Raw genomic sequence first — 21,677 nt, 5'->3', positions numbered from 1 at the left:
ATCCAGAGATTTATTGAAATTTGTGGTTAGTGGAACCTGGAGTATTATTAAAAATGATAGTAACACAATAACTTCCATTTTATAGCACTTTATTTTTTAAAGAAGTGTATATGTGTATATTGATGACTCATTAATGCAATCAATACAAAGAATGAGGCTAATGAATCTGTGCAGCTGTGCCTTTCTTAAATCCAACTTGTGCATGAATCAAGCCATCAACCCATAATGTCATCGTTCCTCTTAAAAAATGAAGGACAAACAACAATAACAAAATATCGGTAGGATAATTTCTTATTCCAGGGAATCATACTACGAATTCACCTTTCTGACCATACACACACATCACCCTACTCCTGTCTTGCACCCCTGACACACATACGCTAGCCACATAGATTTATAAATGATAGGAATTATTTAGTAGAATGTTGAATAGTAGCAACTATTCCACGATTTATTCCCTTGGAAGTAAGCACTGAGAAAATACAAAGAAGCTGCATACCCGTTGAAAACAATAGGAGACAGGCTGGTAAGCCAATAGAATTTGCAACAGCTAGGAATTCAATAAAATTAAAACATTGTCAGGACATCAAGGTGACCAATGGGATGTGAGTAAGAACTTCAAAAGATATTAATGACCATGGATCCTGTTGTGGCTTGTGTGAAACCTGAGATTTGCAGTTGCAAAAAAAGTCAAGATTGTTTTGCTGAGACAGCTTACTTTTGAATGGTCTCTCAAAGTCCATCCTTCTCAGGATGTTATCAGGACTTGGCTCCTCCTTATACTCTTTGCTTCTTTTAATTATTTTTACAAGCATTTCTTTCCTTTCCCATAAACCAGCTTCCCCATGGATGAGGCAGAACATGAAAACAAAGACAAAAATCTCCTAACAAAAATGCATAGAAAATCAAAATAAATTCCCCTATTGATCATGTCTAAAATCATGGGCTTTATTCTGTATATTTAATCCATCATGGATTCAGAAGATGTTGGGAATCATGTTTTACCCTTCGTCTTTCATCATCTAGAATCAAGGTTGGCCATGAAATTGGTCATAATAGTTAAATCTTTCAAATTTGTCTCCATAATATTGTATTTTTTCCTAGGACAAATTGTTCTTTTGGTTCTTCTATCTTCCTTCTGAATCACACCCAGATGTTTTGATTCTTCCCCCTTTGCCATTTCTTATTATAATAGTATTCCATTGCATTCAGGTAACAATTCGTTTAGCCATTATTTCACCTATGTGAACTTCTTTAGCTTCTGATTTTTTGGACTACAAAAGGAGAATTTTGCATTTCATTAAATAATTCAAACATATATGCTTCTTTAAAAGGGGTAAATTATTTTTATATTCTGAAGTGCCCTGGAGAGAACTTATGATCTGATGGCCCCTTTTGACACAAATTGGCCTTTTCCTCTTGAAAAATAGAACTTAGGATTTACTGTAAATCAATCTGGTGGGCTGGGAGAAACTTATAGACATACTATTTAAGTTAGAACACCTGTTTATTACTTTGAGTCAAAGGTGGGTAATAGGTGAAATGAATAAATACTAGATTAAAAGTATATAGTGACTTCTCCTCCTCCTCTGAGTAATTGGTAGGGACTACTCCCTGGGACAGATAAAGAATACTGTGCCAAAAAAAAGAAAAAGAGAAATTGAAAGGGGCAGGTGATAAATAAGAAAATATTTAAGAGAAAAATGATAGCTTTCTTCGAGAATTTGAAATGCTATTGATTTGGAAAAGGTATTCTGTTTGACCCTATTGGGTAGAACCAAGAATAATGAACCTATGGGCCTATGAGAAACAAAACAAAACAAAACAAAACATGCAACGAGAAATTTGCATAGAAACATGCAATCTCTCTTCAAATATTTGAAAGGTTATAGTGTGGGAGAAGGATTTGAATTTTCTCCTAGATTCTAGTGGGCAGAAATAAAAGCATCATCCTAGTTATTGCAGATGGGTAAAATGAAGTTCAATAGGAGAGAAACCTTGAAATTCAGTGTTAACTCTCAGTAGAATGGATTAACTTTAGGAAATCATGGGTTCTGTTAGGTTTTTCATTGGTCTCTTGGCTATTCTAAGAGCAGGATCTTCTCTCCCCTATGTCTGGAATGCACTCCCTCCTCCAATCCAACTACTAACCTTCCTGGCTTCCTTTAAATTACAATTAACATCATACCTTCTACAGGAATCCTTTGTTAATCCCTCTTAATTCTAGTGCCTTCTTCCAGTAACTATTTCCTAGTTATTCAATTGAGAGAATTCTTGATTTGAGAATTGAACAAGAAGACTTTGCTGGCAATACATCATTCCTTAAAATAAAAATAGTAAAAAGTAAAGAAATAATAAAGAGGGAAAAAAAAGAAAGAAAAAGTGGAAAAGGAGAGACAAAGGGAAAGTTGAATATAGTTGGCACTGGGACATAAATAGTCTAAATTATTCCAATTTGTAGAAAAATTTTTCATATTCTATAAAGTTTTATATTACTTTCTTTTTTTTCCCCTTTTATAAAAAGTGCTGTTTTGTAGCATACTATTCAGTTCCTTCAGGTACTATTAAACTTTATAGCTCTCACCCTTGATAGAAACAGGATGTTACGGCTGTCATAGCCCAATTTTGCTGACTCCCTACCCGTATGGTAACATTACATCGGTAATAAAGCTCTCATTCAGCTGGAGAATCTCCTGTCGTTTCGAATCCGTTTTCCTCCGTGAAATAACTGACCGGCGGAAATTAACTATTGTTACTACTGTTTTTGCAATATGTTTAGATGGTAGGAGGTCCTCCTATCTCTAGAGATTAAAAAGCTATTCAGAGAACATTAAAAAGAAAGAGAAGAGAGATGGGAAAGAGAAGAGAAAATTAGAGAAAGAAAAAGAGAGCAAGAATAAGAATAAGAGATAATATTATGAGATTCAGACTCATGAGCTAGGGAAGACTTGTATGTTATTTCTCAACTGAGAAAACACCATTCTATCAATTTATGAGAATAATTGGATAGATGTCAGTGTCTACATTATGACTGCTATTGTGTATATGAATATTTGGCTTAGGTATAAGCAGAGAGCAAAATATTTAGGTTACCATGTTAACTGTTTTTATTAAGAAGAAAATGTGCTTGGTACAACTTCCAAAGATCTAGCTAAGTCACTGATTCATTCATTATCCTCCCATCCTTCTGCTAACTGTCAGGTTGCCCCTTCCTCATTACCTTATTTTTTTCAATCTTCATCCAATGTGCCATTGCCCATTATCCATGGGCTATATATTCCAAGTCTATGATCATACAATTTTTTCCTATCTAACTCTAATGAGGAAGAATTCAATTCTTCCGGATATCACCTGTTGCATCTAAAGAGAGTGCCATCCATCCAGTATTTCTGTATTTCTTTAACTTTCTTCTTGTGGAATTCTTACTCTAACTTCTTCTCAGACTACCAAGCCCACCCTTTGGACCAGGCAGACTACATCTTCTACAGGACAGGCCTTCAAGTATGTGAATTCAAGAAATTATGAAGGACTTTATCATTATATAGTGATCACTGATCCTAGAAGTAAAAATGAAATTGAATTAGACATATAAATAGAAGATAAGAAGAAAATAGAAAGGCGATAGAATTATAAATGAAAAATACTTAGTCAACTCATTAATCATTTACTGAGTTCCTACTATGTTTTAGACATAATAAAATATACTCAATAGAAACTCAATACAGTCTTACAAAAAAGTATGTTTTCAGTAATATTTTATCTCTCTAAAAACCTCATTTAATTAACATACGGAGTGCTCAAACCTCTATTGTAAAGGCTGCTGAGCCTTTACATCTTTGGCATTCACCAGCTACCCAACTCTCACCTATGGCTCCAACAAGCTGTATTATATGCAACAACCACAACTTCTCAGTTGACAGGTTAAACCAAGTTGGGGGTTTAAACTCCTCTCCGGGATGAGAAGATTTCCTTTAGTGGAATAGGTAGATGTGAACAATTGGTTCCATCAGGCCATGAAGGTGGTAGAAGCAGGTGGTGTGGAGTGCTTGGTCAGACATTTAAGATGTCAAGGTCATCCACTCCATCCCAACCCATCAACAATCATCTTGACCTTGGTTTTACCACTGGACTTTGATGACTTGGAAAGAGAGAGCCAGGTTGACCACTTCGCACAATTTTCATGCAAATGCAACTTATAAATGAGTCAAAAGACATTGCTCATGCAATACTGAACTACTTCACAATGTTACAATTTTAGTATTTCATTAGTTTATCTACCTTGATGTCCTGTGGAAATAAGTTATTGACAGAGAAAAAGGTTCAGATACAGTACAAGCTGGAGTCATGACCCTGTCCATAGGCTCATAAGGTTGTCTTTTTATTGCACTGAAATGCCAGGAAGATTCAACAGCCCTATTTGAGCATCATTTTAAGGACAGCACTGTTCACCTCCTGGCATGAGGAAATGTGCCCTAAAAATTATCTGTTTCTCCTAATCCTGGATTACTTAACATGACAGGCAGGGATTCAATGCTGAGGTGGAAATAAAAAAAAGGACAAAAAACTTTTGCAAAGGTGATTTTGCTCACCATCAGTACATGAATTGTATGCTTGCTCATGGACAACAATAAATCCAATACACCTAAAAGATAAACAGCTCTTATTACAAGAGAACTAACTAAGTATTGCATTCAAGTAACTGCTCTGAGTGAAATAAATCCGGCAAATGAAGACCAGTTTATTGAAGTCAAATCTGGATACAGATTTTTTTTTGGAGTGGCTGCTCTCCTAAGGAATATTGTGAAGCTGGTGTAATTTTGCAATCATATTTAATCCAGTCAATAAGCTTGTCTGCCTCCCAAAAGGAATGAGCGACAAGCTCTTCACAATATGACTACCACTTGCAGGAAAGTGCTGTGGATGCTTCCATCATTAGAGCCTACCATGAACCCAGATGAGGTCAAGGAGCAATGTATATGAATACCTGGAGACGCTCATCATCATTTGCTGAAAGAAGACTAGTTTGGAATTCTGGATGATTTTCATGGTAGAGTAAGCCAACATTGTCATGGCAGGGAGTATTTGGGAGACATGGAATTGGGAATAGGAACAACAACAGTCACTTGCCCCTGCTTGTATAGCTCATGACCACCTCATCATCCACAATGCCTTCCATTTACCTAAACAAAATAAAACTCTAAGATGCACTCTCACAGCAAGCCCTGGCATTTAATTGGTTCAGTCATTCCCCTGCATCATATTTAACTCTTTGCGATCCAATTTGGGATTTGCTTGGCAAAGATATTAAAATGGTTTGGCATTTTCTTCCCAAGCGTATTTTTCTACACCACAAGAGCTCTTGAAGTTGTCCTCTCATCATCTTGAATTGGGATTGTAGCAAGTCTCCTAAATGATCTTCTACAACTTGCCCCTTTCCCACATGTCCAGCCTTCTTACCTTTCATTGATCTCCATTACTTTTTTCAAGTCCCAGTTAGAGCTTCCCATTCTCTAAAAGCCTTTTTCAGATCTCCTTTGATGCCATTCTTACCTCTGAGATTGCTCTCAATTTATTCTCTCCATATTATATTTTTATGTATTTGTTTGCACACTTTCTCTTCCACTAGATGGCAAGTTTCTTGAAAACAGAACATGTTTTACTTTATAATCCCAAGAAGTAGCACAGGGCATTCAGTAAGTATCTAATAGGTACTTATTGACGTGACTTTACTCCTTTCTCTCTACAATCTAGCTGCGTTTTTCCTTCAAGACCCAGTTGAAATCTTCCTTTATCCCCTGGTCCCATTCCTCTACCCCCATCACATTCACATATCACTAGTGCTTTCCCTCTTACATTGCTTCCAATTTTTATTCATACATAGTTATTCATTTTGTTTGTTCATACTTTGAGCTTTGGGAACATGGACTACTGTTTCTCCTTTTTATCCCTAGGGATTAGTACAGTGGTTGGCATATAACACATAGTAGTAAGTACTTAATAAATACCCGAGAATCGATTGACCAACTTTTTATTCCTCGCATAGTTTACTTCATCTCCCTTCTCCCTAGACTTTTTTTTTCTTTTTTTTATTATATATATATATATATATATATTTTATAATATTATCCCTTGTATTCATTTTTCCAAATTACCCCCCTTCCCTCTATTCCCTCCCCCCGACGACAGGCAATCCCATACATTTTACATGTGTTACAATATAGTCTAGGTACAATACATGTGTGTGAATATCATTTTCTTGTTGCACAATAAACATTAGAATCCAAAGGTACATGCAACCTGGGCAGACAGATATTAGTGCTAACAGTTTACATTCACTTCCCAGTGTTTCTTCTCTGGGTGTAGCTACCTCTGTCCATCATTGATCAACTGGAAGTGAGTTGGATCTTCTTTATGATGAAGATTTCCACTTCCATCAGAATACATCCTCATACAGCATTGTTGTTGAAGTGTACAGTGATCTTCTGGTTCTGTTCATTTCACTCAGCATCAGTTGATTTAAGTCTCTCCAGGCCTCTCTGTATTCCTCCTGCTGGTCATTTCTTACCGAGCAATAATATTCCATAACCTTCATATACCACAATTTACCCAACCATTCTCCAACTGATGGACATCCATTCATCTTCCAGTTTCTAGCTACAACAAAAAGAGCTGCCACAAACATTTTGGCACATATATGTTTCTTTCCACTCTTTAGTATTTCTTTGGGATATAATCCCAGTAGTAGCGCTGCTGGGTCAAAGGGTATGCACAGTTTGATAACTTTTTGTGCATAATTCCAGATTGCTCTCCAGAATGGCTGGATTCTTTTGCAACTCCACCAGCAATGTATTAGTGTCCCAATTTCCCCACATCCCCTCCAACATTTGTCATTATTTGTTCCTGTCATCTTAGCCAATCTGACAGGTGTGTAGTGGTATCTCAGAGTGGTCTTAATTTGCATTTCTCTGATCAGTAGTGATTTGGAACACTCTTTCATGTGAGTGGATATAGTTTCAATTTATTCCTCTGAGAATTGTCTGTTCATATCCTTTGACCATTTATCAATTTCTCCCTAGACTTTTTGTTGGCTGTTGGCCATTTCTGAAATGTTATCCCAACTCACTTCCATCTCTCAGAATCTCCCATTTCTTTTAAACCTAAACTCAAACACCATCTCCTACAGGAGGTCTTTTCCAGTTCTTTCAGCCATTTGGACCCTTTTCCAAAATCATTTTGCACAAGCTATGTATATGTTTATGTGTATATCTATATCTATATCCATCTATCTAATATATATATATATATATAATATATACACATATACATATATGTATGTATTGTGTATTTATATATATATATGCATATAGTATATATATTGTATATATATATGTGTATATACATATACTTTTATGTATATGTCTATATGTATACACAAATACACACACATACAAATATATATATATATATATATATATATATATATATATATATAGTTTCCTCCTTTAGAAAGTATAAATATCTTGTAAACTCTTTCAGCCATTGTTTCCCTTTAGATTTTTCATCATCATAAACATAGTATCTGACACATAGTAGGCTCTTGATAAATGTTTTCTCTTGCTTGATGGATATAGATGATCCCTTCATTTTACAAATAGGAAACTGAATCAGTTTGTAAGCATTTCACTCAACGTCTCAAATAGAGGTTAAACAAGATTTACTCTCTATTCTTCCAACTTCATGTCCAATCCTCTTTACTCTGAAGCCCTGAGATTGGAGCATGTCTAGGATATTCCTGTCAGGTCTGCTGTAGTTAACTCTGCGTGAGACAGTTTAATAGGTTCCTCATCAGGATGGACATTGTCCAAAAAAAGCAATCAGGATAGTGAAGGGTCCCAGTCATATGCTATAGAAGAACAGACTAAAGGTGTTTGAGTCTTTTTCGGATATGGAAGAGAAGACTTTGGGTGGTGGGGCAGGTAATGGGATACAATCACTGTATCCAAATGTAGGAGGGGCTATCATATGGAAGAAAAATTACCTTTTTTTCAGCTTGACTCTAGGAGGCACAACTAGGAAAAATAAAGGAAAGGAAAGATTTAAGATAATTGCCCTGTAGTAAAAACAAAATAAAACATACAAACAAAAAAATCATTTTTTGCAATTACAATTATTCTAAAATAAAATGGAAGGGTGCTCAAGAATGATCAATTTTCTCTTTAGTGAAGGTCTCCAAAAGTGAGGTAGCTGACCATTTCTTTGTGATTCTGTGGAAGAGGGAAAGAAGTAAGTGTTTCTAGAGCACCTACAGGCTCTGTGCTAAGCATTTATCAATTATTATCTCTATCAAGTGTCATCTGTATAAATTGGAGTCTTCTTCAGGTACATGTTAAACAAAAGGCACTTTATCCATTTCCAGCTCTGATATTCTGTGCCTCTGTGGGAACTCTAGATGGGAGTGAATTATTTAAGTAGTGTCTGCTCAATGAGAATAGTGTTTCGTCCAGATCTTACTGGTTCCGTGTGCGGCTAGCCTCAATCATTGAACCCTCCAGCTTTGCTTCAGTATAATTAGACTGGTCCTTGTTTTAGCACCTGCTAGGAATATGTAGCCCAATACACAGGGTGATGCTTTAAGCTTGGCTTGATTCATCTTTAATTCATAGGTACTCTATTGCTCCATTATCCTTCTGAATATTGCTTTCAGAATGAGACCAGGACTTTCCTTTTTCTTCCAGGTTCCAGCATTTTTACATTAAGCCCTTTGTGATGATCCCGTACCGGCCAAAAGGGCCAGTGACATCCCAGAAAACACCTCAGCATTGCCCACAAATCACCCTCACTTCTGCCAGCCACTCAACCCTGTGAGACATAGGAATGGGCCACCGTGTTTCTCTTAATTCATTTGATAGGAATTAAAAGTCTTAATGGAGTAACCTCTTATTAAGGGACATGAGAATTTAGGAGCATCTAGGGTTTCCAGCATTTTTGTGGTTCATATTTAAATGAAAGTCCCAGCAGATAGCCCCAGTGTGAAACAATTTCTATCAAGAGACCAGAGTCCTTTCCAATGAATAATTAAAAATGGAACTTTTCATGTGAACTCATATATTTCTTGACAGTTGGCATAATATTTCAATAATTCATGTAATTTTTGAATATTATATAGTTAATGTCATAAAGTAATTTCCATGATATTGAATTATAAGAGAATCCACTTAGGTCAGGATGACTAATGATCTGGGAACAGACAGAGTGGCCATTTGCACTGGAGCTCAATTTCAGAGAGGGTCTATGAATGTCACCATGCAAATTTCTTGAAAGCACCTGGCACAGGCTGAGGGTTAGGGGTGACTTTTTGAGAGTTACACTGTGATAAAATTAAAAGAAATCCAACTTTTGGCTTTGAGCAAATGTAGAAAGAAATTTGCATCCAAAATATAGGTCATGATGTTTGACTTCTTTTTCATTAAAAGCAGTGAGGAAAGATGACTGTCATTAAAGGCAAGAAGACCGGGGTTCAAATGCTGCTTTTCATGTATATGACTTGAATTAATGTTATTTTCTAACTGCATAATATTAAATGAAAACAAAGAACTGGGTTCTCTGATACATTTCACTTCCTATGTTTAGCAGCAAATGTTAAAAAGAAAAACATTCTTACTTTCCCCAAACAATATTCTATAAGTCTGTATTATATGGAACATCAGCCTGGGTACAGAGAATTTCCCTACCAAGAACTTCTTACATTAAAAAAATCACAAGAAAAAGACAATTAAAACATCAATCTTGCTTTCTCAGAGTTCTGAACTTCAAAGATCACCAAATGTCAGGAAACAGAGGTTAAGAAAACCATTTTTTTTTTGTCTAATAAAGGTGCTCTTGATGACATACCAATAGATGGCCATTTAGTCTTTTTCTAAAAGACTCTCATTAGGAAAATCGAGGTTATTTTATTCCTGAGGCGGTCCATTCCACTTTCAGATAATTCTGATTGATAAAATTATTTTGTTGCCATGTCTCAAACTGAAACCCACTGTATTCAACATTTTTAAGAGAATTAACTCTGCTCATTCTCTGACTCATATTTGATGACCTTGCTGAGCTCTTTTATATAAGATGATCAAATCTTCCTTTGTCATAATGCATGCTTTTTATTTTAAGCTAATGATTAGATTCTTGGAGATTACTAAAGCCAATAAAATAAGGCAGAGCATTTATATATTTTTAAGTGGATAAGAATTGTTGAAGATTAAGTAGTAGCCAAGGAGACCTGGCAGATTCCTGAATCTGAATATATTAATTTTATCATCCTAGATAAGTCATCGAACTTCTCCATAACCTCAAGTTATATGCTATAAATGAGTTCACAATCTATATAGGTCACAAAATCATCCACTTGGGGCTGGAAAAATCCTTGGAGACATCCAGTTGTTCATTTTGCATACTATAAAATGGAGCCTGAGATAAGTGAAATGATGGATCCTGACTCCCACAGCTGAGAATTTTGGGACAGAATTCTCCAGTCTCCTGAGAAATCTACTTCTCATTGTCCCTGAGATTCTTCAGGGAAGGAAACTTTCATGTGTTGAGAAAACTTGAAATCTGAATTGTAGAAGCATATAGAAAGGCTATGGGACCAAAGTGCTAATGATCTTTGACAATGCTCTTTGATAAATTTTGGATTCTGCTTAATAAAGTTTGGCTGGTTGTACGTATAAACCCTGCTTGTTGCCTTTGGAAGCAATAAGGGTGTGAAAGATGGAGGTGGCTTCTCTCTGTCCTTCTTAGGATTTCTCCCAAACTTTCAGATTCTAGTTACATAGAAACCAATGACATTGAATACAGAGACAAGAACACAGGTCTGGACTCTAAGAAAGAAAGAATAAACTTTCATCTTCTCTTTTAAGTGGGATAGAAGGAAAATAATAATATGCACAATGTAGACAATATCCACAGCCATGAGAAGAGGAAAAAATATTAGAATTATTGACTTAAAACTTACATGGGATCTTGAAAATCACTAAGTACAATCTGTTTAATTTTGTATGTGAAGAAACTGAGGTTTAAGAAAATTAAATTACATCAGGTCATTTTCATTCTAAGAACTTTTATTCTGCACTCAGAAGAAGACCTATATTCTTACCTTTGGGTATGATCAACAAAGCTATCATCCTCCTGCTTCCTAAACGTATTCCTTTTTAATTTGAATTAATTTCAATTTTTCAATATTTTTAGTTAACAAGAATATAATTTCTTACTCTCCCACTCACCCAAATTGAAAAAAAAAAAAAGACAAAAACAAAATCTATATAACAAATACATATAGTAAAACAAATAAAAAATTCACGTTAATGAAAAATAAATCATTTTGCTCCAAAAGGAAATCATCTCTGTGTCAGGAAGTGAATAATATGCTTCACATTCACATTCCAGGAATGATGATTGGTCCTTAAGTAAATCAGATTACTTAAGAGTTTCAAATTTAAATTATTTCAAATAATGTTGTTGTCACTATATAAACTATTCCCCGATTGTACTTATTAAGAAAAGTGCAAATGTCAGAACATTGGACTTGACATCATCAGGAAGACAAACTTTACCAAGTGTTTAGTTCTGGACAAAATCCTTACCTTGTGCTTGCCTCAACTTCCCATCCTATAAAAAGGGGATAATGATAGCAACTACTTCCTTGAATTGTTGTGAGGATACAAGGAGATAAAATTTTAAAAATATTTTGCAGACATTAAAGTGTTATGTAAATGCAATTATAGAAAATATGATAAACTTTATATTTTGCAAGTCATCTTTATGCTAGTCTCATGCTCTCCTTATCTGTCACATTCCATTTTTAGGGTAGCTATTGCTCAAGAGAACACCCTGTAGCCTTTCAAAAGATCTCTACCTTCAAGGATTGAAATCCATGATTCATATTTCCCTACCACTGTCAGTCCCTCATTGGCTCTTTGTCTTCATTAGATTCCCCATGTTGGCAGGCCAGTCAGAAATGGAACCCAGTGGTTCTTTTCTTTTGTTATTTTTAATACTATAAATGAAACCTCTAGTTCTGAATCTCTTCCAGGGATAAACCAGGGAGTTTTCAAGCACAGGTAGCTTATTTCACAGTGCCCAGATCACTGGTTCTAGACTCAACAGAACCAGAGAACAAATCCCACCAAATTACTTGCTAACTCTGTTACCCATGATCTTCATTTTGGCTTCCTTAGCGATCTGTACTATAAAATGAGCATAATAAAAACTCCTACTTCCTGGGATTATTAGGGAATAAAAAGAGATAATATCTGTAAAGTGATTTGCAAAGTTGAAATTGCTGTATAAAGGCTAGCTATTATTATTTTATGCTATTACTCACTTCCCAATATTGCCAGTTGTTTTGTTTGCAGGCCTAGCTAACTCTCTTATTTTGTGATTTGACAAACAACTGAGTCCTGCGGTTGTCTTCTTCTTAAACTTTCTTTGTTACATTTTTAATCCTCTTTTTTCATTTAGAATCTTAAAATCAGGGATAAGGAGATGAAAGAGACCCAGGAGTTCATTGAGTCCAAGGCTTCCATGTTTGAGATGAACAAACTACAGTTCAGGGAATTTAAATGATTTGCCCAAAGTCAAAAAGGCAGCAGATAAAGGAGATGGGATAATCTTTTTTTACAATTGTAAGGAGGGAAGATTTCTCTGAAGATAGTAGAGTAGGTCAGAAAATGTAAAGCTCTCCAGATTCCCCACAATAAATAAAATAAATTTGTGCCTCAAGGCTAACATGAACTGGTGAAAAATTAAGGAGATTTGGACCAGAACAGGGGTCCTTATGGTCCAACCTGAGAAAATCCAACCCTGGGATTAACCTATCTGAAGGGCAAACACCCCCAGATTGGATCCACATAAACTACAAGTGGGTCCCCTTGGGGCTAGCAGATGTGGCTGGTGCCTCAGCAAGAACCAAGATCTGTCACCTCCCAGACACCTTGGGGAGTCCAGATCTGAGTCCAGGAAGACTGAAGGAACCTCAGATTAGGAACTGCTGACCCTGATGAAATGCAGCCCTGAGAGAGAAGCAACCAGCACACCAAGACTGCAGAGGCGGTGAGGCAGGGATGATGCTGGCTGTGGACACTTACAGGATGGGGGAGTTCTCCTGTTGGGGGTCCAGGTCAGCAGGGAGAGATGAGGTGAAACTAGAGGCATCATCCTCCCACAATTAGAGAAGTTTGCAAAAGAAAAAGAACCCCACCATAGAAACTTATTATAGGAATAGGTGTTGAAGTTCAACTCAAAAATCTGGGGTTTCAGACCAGTGTCGAAAGAGATCTCAAAATAAATTTCAGTATTGAATCCATCTCCAAGTCAAGGGGTAAAGTTTACTATAATTGTAAGACCAATTGAAGTGGGCTAAGTTTCAAAAGGAGCAGGAAGATAAATTTATAGGAAAAATAGAGATTGTGTGTTTCATGTCATTGATATACTCATTTTATGACTTCGAGGGAGAATTGAGGAGTGGTATGGTATGCATTTCATTGCTGTCTCAGAAATTTTGTGATTATTCACCATCAGCTTGTTATCTGGCAGACAGCACTGTTTGGAACTAGGCCAAGTGGCCTTAGGGTTACTGCCACATCTCCTGTAGAAGCTGCACCCCCTCATAGAGAACACATGGATTCAAATTCAGAGGAAGACACTGAAGTAAAAAAAAAAAATTATTCTACTCCAACCCAAAGAGTGGTTCCCTGCTCAGAGAGAATTTATAAAACTCAAAGAATTTAAAAATGAAATGAAAGATGTTGAGGAAAAATAATAACAATAAGCCATCCAAAAATAATAAAATTATTTAAAAAGTTAATCAACTAGAAAAGGATATAGTCTTAAAGATGGGAAAATTCTTTAAAAATTAGAATTGTGCATGAGGAAGTAAGTGAAGCTATAAAAGATAAAAAATTACAAAATAGAATATACAGAATAAAAAAAGAATAGAATATGAAATATCTCATAAGAAAAGCAACAAATGTGGAGAACAGAACAAAAAAGACAAAATATAAGAATAATTGGACCTGAAAGCTGTGATAAAAAAAGAAGAATCTTGATACAATAATGCAAGAAATAATCCAAAAAAATTGTCCTTTAATGATGGAACATGAAAGGAAAGTAGAAATAGAAAAAAAAAAAAATCACCAATCACCACCTCAAAGATCCTTTGTGGACAACATATAGGAATATTATTAATAAATTTTGAAATTCCCAGATCAAAACAAATGCAAAAAGAACAAGAAAAAAACAGTTCAAACACACTGGAGCTACAATTAGAATTGTACAGTATTTATCAGCAGCCACAATAAATATCCACAGGTCCTAGAATCATATATACTGGTGATCAAAAGAATTTGTGGCCTATGGCCAAAACTATCATATCCAGCAAAATCATCCAGAATATTGAATGAAAAAATAAACATTCAGTGAACTTGCAGATTTTGAGGACTTTTTTTCAACAAAACCCAAACTCAACAGAAAATTAAACATAGAAGCCAATATCAAAGATCAATTTCAAGGAACTTATCATGGATAAATTGTTTATGTTTTTTTTTTTTTTTTTAACATGGAACCGTATGTTTAAGATTAAGATTGACATCAACAATTGGGTAGCTCAAAAGAAAGATTGAGGTTAAGATAAAAATAGATGTTGTTTTATACAAATGAGATACAGAGGAAGAACAGACGCAGAAACATTAGAGGGAAGAGGAGGCCTCATAGATCTGACAACCTACTCACATCTGGAATGGATTAAATAGGTAACACTACATGTATACCATGAAGGTTATAATACCTTCCTAAATCTATAAAGAAATAAGGGGGGAGGGATGGGCTGAGGGGGAAGCAAAAGGGACAAGGGGGATGATAAGGGAAGGATTTATGGGTGGGAAAAGGTTAAATAATAGTGGCTTGGTAAGGAGCATAATTAAAACAGACAAATTAGCAGGGACAAAAAATAAGAGATATAAAAATACTCCAAGGATCAAGAGTAGAAAAAAAAAAAGTCCAACTAGTAATGATTGATTTTAGACAAAGTCAAATAAAGATTCAATTGAGATAAATCTATACGTCAATTATACTAATATAGTTTTGAATGCAAATCTACACATGGATAAATGTGTGTGTATATATATGTGTGTTTGTGTGTGTCTAAGCTTACATAGATATGTATGCATGTTATTCTATGTATGAGTATATATATATATATATATGTATATGAATGTATAATATATATTGTGTGTGGGTGTAGATATGTGGGAGGGGCAGGTTTGTGTATATGTGTGTATATCTATATATCTATGTATAAATGTATATGTGCTTAACTATAGCCTGTTTTGGATGTATATCTACACATGGATAAATCTGTGTATGTGTGTATATATATAAATATATATATATATATGTGTGTGTGTGTGTGTGTGTCTGAGCTTATATAGATATGCATTCATGTTATTCTATGTATGCATAAATACAGATAATGTGCATATATGTATGAATGTATATATTGTGCGGATGGGTGTGTATATGTGGGAGGGGCAGGTTTATGTGTATGTGTGTATATCTATATATAGATATGGTGGCAGAGAATGAAAGAGAGAAAAAAAGTAAAAAAAGTGCACAATAGAAAAACTTACAAGGAAACAAAGAAAAGATGGACACTCATGAATTTAATTTCTTCTATTATTATATATCTTTGCTTGAACTGGCAATTTATTGTTATATATTTGGAATCCTCTGTGATATTCTGTTGGGCACATCACAATGTTCTGTACTGTTTTGTTTTATTTTCCTTTTCTATTTTTTCTGTTTCTTCTGGTTTTTGAAATAAACAGAATAATATGTTAAAAAAAACTTTAAGAATATGACATTCATAAAATCCCAATGTGATGCATCTATTAAATCATTTGAGATTCCTGATATCTTTATTGATCATGCTTGATAGAAAATACATACACAGACACACAGACACACAGACACACAGACACACAGACACACAGACACACACACACACACACACATTCATCATATATATATATATATATATATGATGAATGTGGGTCTCAATTGGCTTTGAGTAGACTCCAGTTGCTTGTAGACCATGCTAGAGATCAAAGAGGGACAGCTGTGGAAACCCTAAGCTGGCTCCTATTGACCCCAAATCCTGCTCAGTAACTCTTCCAAATCCTAACCTGAAATTGAGTTGAAGAATTGAGTTGGGATTGGGAAGGAAGGCGCTAGACTTTGTTTTAAAGGTCCCTGAAGTGAGGAGTTTGCCGCGGGAAATGCTTACAGAGAAGGCAGCTGTGGTTTAATGTTGGGTCACAGCTGGGCTCTTTCCATTGTGCTGATGTGGGGAACAGGCAGCTGCCAGGGTTCTTGCCAGAAAACTCTGCCAGGACCATTCTGGGGGAATGTGTGATGCTTTACTTCTCAAGCGAATGATGTACCTGACAGATTGCTTTCTGTGGGCAGTGGGTAACCCACAGAGATTCTGGTGGGTAACACTTAGAAGGCAGGCTATGATAAAGGAGATAATTCTGCAGATAAAAGGATAGGTTCTCTGTGTTTGAGTGTGTGTGTGTGTGTGTGTGTGTGTGTGTGTGTGTGTGTGTGAATTACTGTTTTTCAACCCACACATTTCACAGCCAACTGTTTATGCCAAGGGAAGGGTCGACATACCCTAGAACTGCAGCCACAGAGCAGAAAAGATATACAACACTGCCATTCATGTTCTGTGTGCTTCCTGTCTCTTTGCTGTTGCCTAGGGGTCTATCTCCTATTATGGGCTGGATTTTAAGTAGTATTTTTTTTTTAGACTTTGAACAGACCAAGTCAGTTGAATAATAGCCAGCTATACAGCAGGGGTCTGAAATCCTACTGGATCAACTCTTGCATGCTCACTATTGATCTTCTAGACCCAATAAAGGGAAAATAAAAACCCATATGGTCTAAACTATGGACTAAATTATGTATCATTGTTCAGTAGAAGTACTGAAGTTTTCATTTTTGGTAGATTAAAAAAAAAGGTTAGTCTAGACCCTGTTTTCTAAGAAGCATTGGATAAATTATTAAATATAAGTTAAATGGCCCAATTCATGGATCCCAAAACCAAGCCATATGTCTTGCTGACCTAGGTAAGTTTTTAATGTTTTAGATATTATTTTTTGAAAGGAAGTAAGATGGATTTGATTTCCTTATCACCAAAGGGTTTAGAACTGGCAGGGATCTTAAAGATCTATTTTTCTGACCCCACATTTTACAGGAGTAAAATTTGAAGTACTAAGGAGAAAAGTTATTTTCCCAAGATCATATAATTAGAAAGCAGATCAGTCATTATTTTAATTCCAATTTTCTGACTCTATCTCCAGGTTCTTTCCATTATACTTCATTGCCTTCTATGATATCATTCAAGTAGATAAATATTGGCTCTTGCCCACAGATAATAATAAATTTCACTTTGGTGAATTGGTTTCTTATGCCCACCACAGTTACCCACTCAGAATTGTTATATTAATTACATCCCCTAGTGGTTGGATGGAAGAAGGATGAAGAGGAAGTGAAATACACTTTGGATTTGTATGCTTTTTTAAAATTTCTGCACCCAATTAGTCTCTAAAAATTATGTAATATTGACTTTACAATACTTATGGCTATGCATCGATTGGTTTGTTGGATGTTAAATTTCATGCTTGAAGACAAAATAAAGATATGTTAGAATTGAGTTGCAGTGTGTCTGATTGTGGCTGATCAGACCAATCTTAGCTCAGAGTGCTCTGCCACAGGTTGGACACACATAGTCCAATGATAGAGAATGTTAGAAGGACTTGGAGCTGGAAGGAATATAGTGGATACTAAGTTGAGCAGTAAAGGACCATGGGAAGAACACTGGCTCTTAAATTAGAATACCTAGGTACCCATTGCATCTCTGCTTCTTATTTCTTAGACAATCATGAGTAAATCCCTTAGCACTTGGGTCTGAGTTTCCTCACAAATTCAAGAGTATATACATGAAGTCCCTTTTAACTCTGAATCTCTGATTCCTTCATTTTATAGGTGAGAAAACTCAGAGCCAGAGAGATTAAATAATTTGCCAAAGGCCGCTGAGGGAGAGTTGAAAAGCTATTTTCTGACTTTTCAATCTCAAATAATATCATTGCAAAATCTCTGTACCCACAATCAGAGATTCCCAGGTCAAATTGTCTCTATTATTTGCCATGTATAAAATGTTGGGCTTCCTTCAAGACAGCTCAATCCTCCCTAGAAAGCCAATGAAGGGGGTAGGAAGTTGTTCCCAATGGTGTATTGGGCCAATGCAAAGTGTTCATATATATTCTAGTTCTTCAGCCTCCAGAAAGTAGTCCCAGACAACCTAACCCATGAAAGATCTATTTTTGTATCCTTGGCAATTATTATAAAGTAGGACATATAATAATTAATAATTGCTGGTTACTGATTGATCACATATGTTCTGATGAGTTGGTTTTCAGTTCTTTGCATTTGTGTTCCCCTTTTCCCCTCACTTCCCCCAAGTATCTTCCTCTAACTTGAGGGCAGAAAAATCACCCAACCTTAAAAAAAAGACTGACATGTCCTTGAAGTACTGGTGTCAAGTGTCTCTCTTTCATTGCCTTACAAACCCAATGATATCATTCATGTCTTCTGTATTATAGCTCCGAACTCAGACAGAGGCCCTGATGATGGAAGTTATAAGGGCTTCTGAATGTAAGAGTCCCAAATGCCAGATCCTTTTTGTTAAAATCTGCGATCGACCAAAAGCTAACTAAAATTATTTAAAGGGAAATAGAACAGATTTCTTTACCCATTTTCTGAGCTGACTTTTATTTTTATTTTCTTCATCATGGCTTGTCATGGCAGAATGTGCTGCTGGTGCTGCTGCTGCCTCTTCTTGGTGACTGGCCAGGACTAAAATGGGAAGTGTCAACCCCTTGGAAGGAAGGCTGTTCCTTTGATCCTGCCAGCCATTATGAAAAATGGAAGAGCCAAAAAAAAAAAAAAAAAAAAAAAAGCCAGTACCCCTTCGATTTAGCCTTCTGTCTAGTTGGTCTACTCAAGTAGTTTGGATAAGCTTCAAGGAGACAGCTTAACCAGACTAATGTCTGCTTCCCTACCCTTTGGACCTTACCCCAACAGGATAAATATCATTCAGGAACCATGATGGTCAGGCATTTTTAATTTCAAGAATTCTGTGTATTTCATAGGAAGTTTTAAAGAAGTTACCCTAACAATCAAAAGTAGTTAAGCATATTTTATAATAAATGAAATTCTTGCTTTGCAAATTAAATCATATCTGGATTTATATCAAAAATCCACGATTGTATAACAAACCATTACAGTATGGGCAATAAGGAAATGTTTACATGTGTAAACATGCCAGCACGAATACTTATTCCAGAAGTCTGTGAGACTCCTTTGATGTGAGTTCTATTGGCTGTTCAGAATTGAAATAACATTTTCATTGTACTCACAGATTTATTCTGCAAATATTATAGCTACTCTATTCACTTGGCGAACTGGTTCTTTCGGTTCTTTTAACATCCTAGAAATGGCCTGAATTTTCAACCGGAGACTTTTCATCTAATGCCCACACCTTTCTTATATGCATTCTAGTCTACTGTGTTCCAATAAATATGGCAACCATTTGGAATAGAAGACTAAAAAAAATCATTCCTGCCTTCAAGGATATGACATTCCATTAGATTATTCACTATGAAATCAAAACGTTTTTAATCAAACTCAGGATCAACTCTTCCCTCTCTTTATAAACAAAGGATACTCCATATCCTGGGAGTGGGGAAAGAAGGAAAAAAAAGGCATAGATAGACAAAACCTATTATGCAAAAAATACTTTTCCAAGTATATAGCTATTTATTGAGGTAGATATCATTATTATTGTCATTTAAAGCTGAGGAAACTGAGACAATTATTAGATACCTTGCTGTTACCTAGGTTACTTAAGGATTTGAATTCAAATCTTCCTGAAATCAGGTCTAGAAATCTAATCACTATGCCATGATCTGACTCATCCTCGGTTATCTTTTCACATGTTTCTCTCTACCTTATAATTCCTTTTTTCCCTTTAACCTTTTACCTTTTCTACATGAAACCTCTCTTGAAATCCCAAGTACAGTAGACCAATATCTTAAAATATAACCTTTTTTATTTATTTTTATTTAGATCTTAAAATATAATCTTTTTTATTTTATTTAGATCTTAAAATATAATCTTTTTTATTTATTTTTATTTAGATCTTAAAATATAACCTTTTTATTTATTTTTATTTAGATCTTGAAATATAACCTTTTTATTTATTTTTATTTAGATCTTAAAATATAACCTTTTTTATTTATTTTTATTTAGATCTTAAAATATAACCTTTTTATTTATTTTTATTTAGATCTTAAAATATAACCTTTTTTATTTATTTTTATTTAGACATCTCATATCTTCCTATATATGCTTGTCATGTCATTAGAATGTGAGCTCCTAGTGAATAAAAGTTGATCCATTCTCTTTGTACTTTCATTGCCTTGCATCAGGATTGATAACTAGTTGCAACTTAATAAATGTTTGATGATTAATTGAGGGGGAAAAATCAGAATTAGTGGAGTTGAATCACTTGATGGAAACCAGAAAATAGTGAATTTAGATCTATTCAATTCAACTTGTGAAACATATAGTAAGTACTAATCATCAGAAAGGCACGGTGCTATGTGTTAATGCTAGACACATAAAAATGGTGTAATGCAGGCCTTTGAGGAGCAAGCGATACAGTTAAAGCATCTACCCTGAGTGAAAAGTAATGAGGTTATCATATTGTATAGGAATAAGTACCAAAGTGGGAGGATCCAGACAAGTTACAATAAGAAAATTGAGAAAAATTGGGGAAAGTATCAAATTCAATTAATATCCTTATAGGATTGATTAAAGAAGGAGACATGATCTAAAGCCTGACTTTGAAAGAAGAGAATTCCAAGGGCTGGAGAATCAAACAGAGCCTTGTGTTCCAGACCCTCCTTGCTCCCAAGTGCAGAGAGAAGGAAAAATGCAGAGCAAAAATATAGAATTTATAGCAGTGCAGTTAGTCTAGACCAGAAGGGTCGAAATGTCATGTTCCCTAAAGCACTCACCAGCTTAAAATGAATTGATAAATATTGAACAATATTAATAAAAATACAAGAAAACAGACATGATCTCATTTTGAAATGGAATCAAAATGGACCCTAATGCACGGATTAATTCACCCATTTCTATTTGAGTGTGACCCCATTAGGTTAGAACTTAAGAGTATATGACCGTGGTTAACCTGAGATGGAATTCAGTGCTCATGTTAAATCATGAAGAATGTTGATAAATTTCCAATGACATAATAGCTACAAAACCCAATAAATGGACACCGAAAAGCATATCTATTTGCTTATCACGTGTTCTTTAGCTCTCACATTGAATAGCACTTATCTCAAACATCTGTTCCATGTTCTACTGTTGTCCCTGGATAAGAGAATAACAGTTCTATTAATTCTCTCATTAAGAGTAAAAACACTAAAAATTACAGAGAGAACTGGAACATGTGAGTCAGTGTTTATTTTCACTGCTTAACGAAAGCCCTTATTTTTATGTAG

General features: G+C 35.3%; 1 protein-coding gene across 1 annotated transcript in view; it reads left to right on the top strand.

Annotated features, from left to right (window-relative positions):
• The window catches only part of NEGR1 (neuronal growth regulator 1), a 1,167,619-nt gene that overhangs the window by 679,450 nt on the left and 466,492 nt on the right, over positions 1 to 21,677 (top strand). The window lies entirely within an intron of this gene.

The sequence above is a fragment of the Sminthopsis crassicaudata genome, chromosome 4 (genome assembly GCF_048593235.1).
Source record: "Sminthopsis crassicaudata isolate SCR6 chromosome 4, ASM4859323v1, whole genome shotgun sequence".
NCBI classification, from domain to species: domain Eukaryota; kingdom Metazoa; phylum Chordata; class Mammalia; order Dasyuromorphia; family Dasyuridae; genus Sminthopsis; species Sminthopsis crassicaudata.
Note: the sequence above shows the minus strand (reverse complement) of the source record. Positions and strands in the feature narration are given on the sequence as shown.